At 51.9% G+C, this 6074-nt stretch overlaps 1 long non-coding RNA gene across 1 annotated transcript; it reads left to right on the forward strand.

The window, feature by feature from the left end:
• Window positions 1-2452: 2452 nt before the first annotated feature.
• On the forward strand, window positions 2453-5708 carry LOC104686538. The gene is made up of 7 exons (XR_005604774.1): window positions 2453-2827; window positions 2905-3923; window positions 4002-4043; window positions 4130-4282; window positions 4366-4445; window positions 4532-5600; window positions 5679-5708. It is a non-coding gene; the product is annotated as an uncharacterized LOC104686538 (long non-coding RNA).
• The last annotated feature ends 366 nt before the right edge of the window (window positions 5709-6074 follow it).

A 6074-nucleotide genomic window follows, 5' to 3' on the forward strand; every position in this document is an offset into this window, starting at 1 on the left:
TGTCAGGGCAGCCTTTGGCTACGGCAGAGGAATTGCAGCGAGTTGGGGAGGGAGGGAGGGAGGAGGAGCGAGGGTCAGCTCAAGTTTCAGCAATGCCGCACCCCCTCGTCTCCTCTTTAACCCAGGTGTACCCTGTGACAGCAGCGTCAGCCTCGGAGCGCGGCCGAAGCGTGCGGCCCCAGGACCCGGCCCTCTTACGAGACGGTGAGTACAGGAATTGTGGGGTTCTGACCCAGGTGCCGCTCAGTTCGTGCACTGATGTTTGGTTTGGTTTTCTTTATTGTAGCTGTCTAAGAGACAACAGCCTGGCGATGGCAGGAGCTTCCAGGACGGTGAGGTAGTCTTCATTTGCGTCCCAGGTGGATTCACATCCCCGGATGTCCGAAAGATAAGTCGAGGGGCTGAAAGTGGAGTATTGAGTTGGGGCTCGCCGGGAGGGATTTTTGTGTCAGCTTTGGAGATGGGGATACCCAAGAAGGGGCCCCTTAGCCCGCATAAAGGGAAAGTCTCACATTTGATCACAATGCTGAGGTGCACAGGGCAGAGCAGTCCCAGTGCATGTTGCGTTGTCTATTGTATGTTCTGTGTCTTTTGGGCATCTTGTGTTGCCGGTCTTCTGCCTTAGCCCTTCAATGTGCTTGCGGTCATGCTTTTTGCTGAGAATTCTGTCCTCATTGCATCCCCTCATTTGTCATCACCCATGTCACAGGTGCCTGCATGGGTCTGGCCTGGAGCTGCTCTGCCCTGCTGCATACTCTGGCATATAGGTGTAAGAGGACAAGGCTTGGGGACTTGAAATTTGTAATGTAGGGTGTAGTTTGGCCTCTAGATGATATTCCTGGATTGACACAGGATGGCCGGAGCTGTTAAGTTCTCATGCAGCACTTCGTCATTGCTTTCTTTCAGATGCAGATGGATTAAATCCGTGGCGGAGGACCCCATACCGGCTGAGGGGGTTCCTGCAGGAAGGTGAGTCACTGTTTGTGTTTGCAGGGTGAGTGTAAATGGTGGCTATGTTACAGCATTGTTCCTTGTCTTTGTTCTTAGGAGGTAAAGCTGGATAGCAGCAGTCAAGGTCAAGTGAGTGAGGTAAGAAGTCACTGGTGGAAAGAACCAGTTGTTATTGCTTGGGTGCCAAGTTCTGGTGCAGCTCTTAACATCCACTGTCATTTGTGTGTTTTAGGGGGTCCACTTGTATTATGCTGAACCCCCTCACCGACCGGCCGACGGACCTGGCTCGCTGCCCTCGTGAGCCCTCCCCAAGTATCACGGGACTCTGAGAAGAAGCCGTTACCTTTTCCATTTGAAGGTGCTCTCCATGTTGCCTTTGGCAATGGCTGAGGAGGTGGGGTGAGTCAGGGAGGGAGGGAGGAGCGAGGGTCCACTCAAGTTTCTGCAATGCCACATCACCTTGTCTCCTCTTAACTCAGGTATAGCCTGCGACGGTGGCGTCAGCCTCGGAGCGCGGCCGAAGCGTGCGGCCCGAGGACCCCGGCCATCTTAGGAGATGGTGAGTACAAGAATTGTAGTGGCCCACGTCCCGCTAAGTTCAGGCCTTGACGTTTGGGGTTTTTTTTTATCGTAGCCGACTAAGAGACAACAGCCCGATGACGGCAGGAGCTTCCCAGACGGTGAGCGGCCTTCTTTTGCACCCGAGGAGGATTCGCAGCCCTGGACTTCCGAGAGATAAGTTGAGGGCTAAGACCCACAGAGGGGATGAAAGCGGGGTCTTGGGTCGGGACTCGCCAGGAGGGATTTTTGAGTCGGCTTTGGAGACGGGGATACCCAAGAAGGGGCCCCTTAGTCCCCATAAAGGGACAGTCTCGCTTTTGATCACAATGCAGAGGTGCGCAGGGCAGAGCAATCCCGGTGCGTGTCGTGTCACCTGTCTATTGTTATGTTTTTTGGGCGTCTTGTGTCTTCTGCCTTAGCCCTTCGATGTGCTTGCGGTTTTTCTTTTCACAGAGAGTTTTCTCTCCTTGTCATGTCTCCTCATTTGTCATCTCCTGTGTCACGGGTGCTTGCACGGGTTTGGCCCGGAGCTGCTCCGCCCTGCCGCATACCCTGGCACGTAGGTGTAATAGAACAAGGCCTGGGGACTTGAAATTTGTAATGTAGGTTGTAGCTGGGCTCTAGATGATATTCCTAGATTCACATGAGATGGCTGGAGCCGTGAAATTCTCATGCAGCCCTTTGACTTTTGTCATCACTTTCTTTCAGATGCAGATGGATTAAATCGGTGGCAGAGAGCCCCATACCAGGTGAGGGGATTCCCGCAGGAAGGTCAGTCACTGTCTGTGCTGGGCAAGTGTAAATGATGGCTATGTTATAGTACCATTCTTGGTCTTTATTTTTAGGAGATAAAGCCGGATAGCAGCAGTCAAGGTCAAGTGAGTGAGGTAAGCGGTGACCGGTGGAAGGTAAAAGTTGTTATTGCTCAGGTGCTGAGTGCCGGTACTCTAGACTTTAAGCAGCCACGGTCATTTGTGTGTTTTAGGCAGTCCACTTGTATTATGCCAAATCCCCTCACCGACCGGCTGACAGAGCCGGCTCGCCACCCTTGTGAGCCCTCCCAAAGCGTTATGGGACTCTGCAATGAAGCCTTTACATTTTCTGTTCCAAGGTGCCTTGCGGGTGACCTTTGGCAACGGCAGAGGAGTTGCGGCGAGTCGGGGAGGGATGCAGGAGGAGCGAGGGTCCCCTCAAGTTCAACTAATTCCACAGCACCTTGTCCCTTCTTAACCCAGGCATATCCCGCAATGATGGCATCAGCCTTGGAGCGTGGCTGAAGCGTGCTGCCAGAGGACCCCGGCCTTCTTAGGAGATGGTGAGTAGCGGAATCGTCAGGCTTTGGCTGACGTGCCACTAAGTTCATGTACTGATGTTTGGTTTTCTTTGTTGTAGCTGACTAGGAGATGGCAGGAACTTCCCGGACAGCGGGGCAGCCTTATTTTGCACCTGAGGCAGATTCACATTCCAGATGTCCGAGAGATAAGTTGAGGGTTATGACCCACAGAGGGGATGAAAGCAGGGTGCTGGGTCGGGCCTCGCTGGGAGGGATTTTTGAGTCAGCTTTGAAGGCAGGAATGTCCAAGAAGGGGCCCCTTAGCCCACATAAAGGCCAAGTCTCACTTTTGATCACAATGCCGAGGCGGGCAGAGCAGTCCTGGTGTGTGTCACCTGTCTATTGTATGTTCTGTGTCTTTTGGGCATCTTGTGTCTTAGGTCTTTTTCCTTAGCCCTTTGAGGGGCCAGCTTATCAGAAATGCTGGGCATCATCCTTAGCATCCTTGGCTGGGTGCTGATACCGTGAGACCTTTGACCGACGAGCTCGGATGTGCATCGGAATCACATCTCCCTTTAGAGCCAGAGGTCTTGTTCTGAGCTGTATTCACAGCTGTGCACTGCAGTGATCCATTACAGAGGATTAGGACTTGTCAGAATGCAAAGAGTGGTAGAGGATTCTGACTGTACGATTCTCAGTCATCCATCTTTGCCGTTCTCAGAATGAGCCCTTCCGTTAGCATCTTCTTCGAGCCTCGTCGGTCTCGCTGAGACCATCTCGCTCTGCATTCTCTCGGTCCTTGCCGTCATTCCTCTTGCCAGAGTTTTCTCTCTTCATCGCATCTCCTTGTTTGTCATTTCCTGTGTCACAGGTGCCTGCATGGGTTTGGCCTGGAGCTGCTCTGCCCTGCCATGTAGTCTGGTGTATAGGTGTAGTAGGACAAGTCCCAAGGCCTTGAAATCTGTAATGTAGGGTGTAGTTTGGCCTCTAGATGGTATTCCTAGATTGACACAGGATGGCTGGAGCTGTTAAGTTCTCATGCAGGACTCTGACTTTTGTCATCGCTTTCTTTCAGATGCAGACGGATGAAATCTGTGGCAGGGCGCCCCAGACTGGGTGAGGGGGTTCCCGCAAGAAGGTCAGTCACTGTTTGTGTTTGTGGGGCAAGTGTTAATGGTGGCTGTGTTACAGCACTATTCTTTGTCTTTGCTTTCAGGAGCTAAAGCCGGATAGCAGCAGTCAAGGTTGATGGAGTGAGGTAAGCAGTGATAGAATGAGTTGTTATTGCTCGGTTATCAATTTCTGGTGCAGTTCTAAGCATCTATTGTCATTTGTGTGTTTTAGGGGGTCCACTTTTTTTATGCCGAACCTCCTCGCCGACCAGCCGACGGACCTGCTTTGCCGCTGTCGTGAGCGCTCTTATGGGACTCTGCAATGAAGCCTTTACATTTTCTGTTCGGAGGTACCTTCTGGTACATCCATGGCCGAGAAGTTGCGGTGAGTCGGGGAGGGAGGGAGGAGGAGGGAGGGTCCACTCAAGTTTCAGCAATGCCACAACACCTTGTCTCCTCTTAACCCAGGCATACCCTGTGATGACGGTGTCGGCCTCGGAGCGTGGCCGAAGCGTGTGGCCCGAGGACCCCGGCCTTCTTAGGAGACAGTGAGTAGTGGAATTGTCGGGGCTTTGGCTGATGTGCCACTAAGTTCCTGTAGTGGTGTTTGGTTTTCTTTATTGTGGTTGACTAGGAGACGATAGCCTGGTGATGACAGGAGCTTCCCAGAGGGTGAGCCGGCCTTCTGTTGTGCCTGAGGAGGATTCCCATCTCCAGATGTCTGAGAGATAAGTTGAGGGCTACAATCCACTGAGGGAATGAAAGCAAGGTGTTGGGTCAGGGCTTGCTGGGAGGGATTTTTGAGTCAGCTTTGGAGGTGGGGATGTCCAGGAAGGGGCCCCTTAGGCCACATAAAGGGCAAGTCTCACCTTTGATCACAATGCCAAGGTGAGCAGAGCAGTCCCGGTGTGTGTCACTTTTCTATTGTATGTTCTGTGTCTTTTGGGCATCTTCTGTTGCAGGTCTTTTGCCTTAGCCCTTTGAGAATCTTATTGGAAACGCTGGGTGTTATTCTTAGCATCTCCGCTCTTGGTGCTCCTCCACCCAGTGCCGATACCATCAATCCTTTGACTCGAGAGCTTGGAGGCGCATCAGAATCGCATCTCTCTTTAGAAGTGTCAAGTCGGATGTCTTTTATGGTCTTGTTCTGAGCTGTATTCACAGCTGTATGCTGCAACGATCCATTAGAGTGGATTAGGACTTGTCAGAATGTGAAGAGTGGTAGAGGGTTCTGACTGTATGATTCTCGGGCATCCGTCTTTGCGGTTCTCAGAATAAGTCCTTCTTCTGCCAGGGTTCTTCGAGCCTCGTCGGCTCACCGTCGGTCTTGCCTAGGTCATCTCATTCCTCGTTCTCTCGGTCCTTGCGATCGTTCTTCTCGCCGAGGGTTTTCTCTCTTCATCCCATCCCCTCCTTTGTCCTTTCCTGTGTCACAGGTGTCTGCATGAATTTGGCCTGGAGCTGCTCTGCCCTGCTGCACGGTCTGGCATATGGGTGTAATAGGACAAGGCCTGGGGACTTGTAATTTGTGATGTAGGCTGTAGTTTGGCCTCTAGATGGTATTCCTAGATTGACACAGGATGGCTGGAGCTGTGAAGTTCTCATGCAGCCCTTTGACTTTTGTCATCGCTTTCTTTCAGATGCAGAGGGATTAAATCTGTGGCAGAGCGCCCCATACCCGGAGAGGGAGTTCCCACATGAAGGTCGGTCACTGTTTGTCTTTGCGGGGCAAGTGTAAATGGTGGCTGTGTTCCAGCATTGTTCTTTGTCTTTATTTTTAGGAGGTAAAGCCGGATCTCAGCCATCAAGGTGAAGTGAGCGAGGTAAGCAGGTGACCGGTGGACCGAACTAGTTTTTCTTGCTCAGTTATCAATTTCTGGTGCAGCTCTAAGCATCTGTTGTTTTTTGTGCATTTTAGGAGGTCCACCTGCAAGATGTCCTGGTCTGGGATGCTGGCAGCCAGGTGGGTGCAAGCTTAAGGTATAGGTGCAGTGTACTTTAATTGGAGGGGGGAGGTTGTGATTTCAAAGTCTTTCAGGATGTTTTTTTGCTTTGTTTCTTTGCAGGTGCTGCTGCTGCTGCCTTGGACATGCCAAGAAATAGACACAATCAGGTGAGTTGGCCTTTAAGCGGGGCAAGTAATAGGTGAGCGGTATGTGGCGGTGAACTAAGCATGT

The sequence above is a fragment of the Corvus cornix genome, unplaced genomic scaffold (assembly GCF_000738735.6).
Source record: "Corvus cornix cornix isolate S_Up_H32 unplaced genomic scaffold, ASM73873v5 scaffold16, whole genome shotgun sequence".
NCBI classification, from domain to species: Eukaryota; Metazoa; Chordata; class Aves; order Passeriformes; family Corvidae; genus Corvus; species Corvus cornix.